Genomic DNA, 1089 nt, shown 5'->3' on the forward strand with positions numbered 1-1089 from the left:
AGATGTCGCAAAGAAAGAAAACTACAGGCCAATATCACTGATGAACATAGATGCAAAAATCCTCAACAAAATATTAGCAAACAGAATCCAACAACATTAAAAGGATCATACACCATGATCAAGTGGCGTTTACCCCAGGAATGCAAGGATTCTTCATTATATGCAAATCAATCAATGTGATAAACCATATTAACAAATTGAAGGAGAAAAACCATATGATCATCTCAGTAGATACAATGGAATCTTAAAAGCTTGAGCATGGTTGTTGTTGCTGTTTGTTTTTATTTTTATTGGGCTCTGAAAACTTGGTCCCTTTGCTGGGCCTAGGGAATCACTCAGACACTAGGACTGGCCATCACCCCCAGAGCAGAGGCCTGTATAGCTCAGGGAGCCCTGGTCAGCCAGCACTGTTTTGAGCATGCTTTTTCAGAGGCTTTGAAAATGTTACATCTGGAGTTGCAAGGAAGACTGTTGGCTCTTAGGGTTTGGTCAACATTGCCTTGTATTTCTTATTGGACACCCTTGACCACCCTGACCTTGTCCTCTTATTGGACGCCCTTGACCTCATTATGTCCTATAATAATGTTGTTGTGTGAAAGAATAAGAAAATGGGACAGAATCTGAGATATTAAAGCAAGGAAGGAAGAAAACAAAAATGAGGTTAACCATTCAATTCAATTCAACTTAAAACTTCCTCTTGCTCTTATGCCAAATGTGACTTTGCACTGTGGGTGTGAGGATGTGAAGGGCTGGATGGCGGGAAGGACATTTCAAAAGGTGCAGCGAGTGACTAACTGGTTTGGTGAATCACCATGTCCACCCACAGGCGACTGGAGGCCACCATGTGTGTGCTGGAGGCTGGGGGGAAATCTGTGCTCACGGGAAACGTGTGGATAGTTGGGGAAAGGGAGGACACATACCATCTGGAAGGAGTAGGGACGCTTCTCGAGATGAATTTGATCTTCCTAATAGTGGTGATGAATTTTATTTTATTTTAATTTATTTATTTAAAAATGTATTTTTTAGAGTTTCTTCAACATTTATTCCAATTTGCTTTATATTATTATACTTCTAATAGTTTTTCACAGT

The 1089-nt window shown here is 40.2% G+C and overlaps 1 non-coding gene across 1 annotated transcript; it reads right to left on the reverse strand.

The window, feature by feature from the left end:
* Positions 1-329: 329 nt before the first annotated feature.
* Positions 330-412, reverse strand: LOC137778184 (small nucleolar RNA SNORD86). The gene has a single exon (XR_011076766.1). It is a non-coding gene; the product is annotated as a small nucleolar RNA SNORD86 (small nucleolar RNA).
* Positions 413-1089: the final 677 nt, after the last annotated feature.

Source organism: Eschrichtius robustus, chromosome 15, assembly GCF_028021215.1.
Source record: "Eschrichtius robustus isolate mEscRob2 chromosome 15, mEscRob2.pri, whole genome shotgun sequence".
In the NCBI taxonomy this organism is placed as follows: domain Eukaryota; kingdom Metazoa; phylum Chordata; class Mammalia; order Artiodactyla; family Eschrichtiidae; genus Eschrichtius; species Eschrichtius robustus.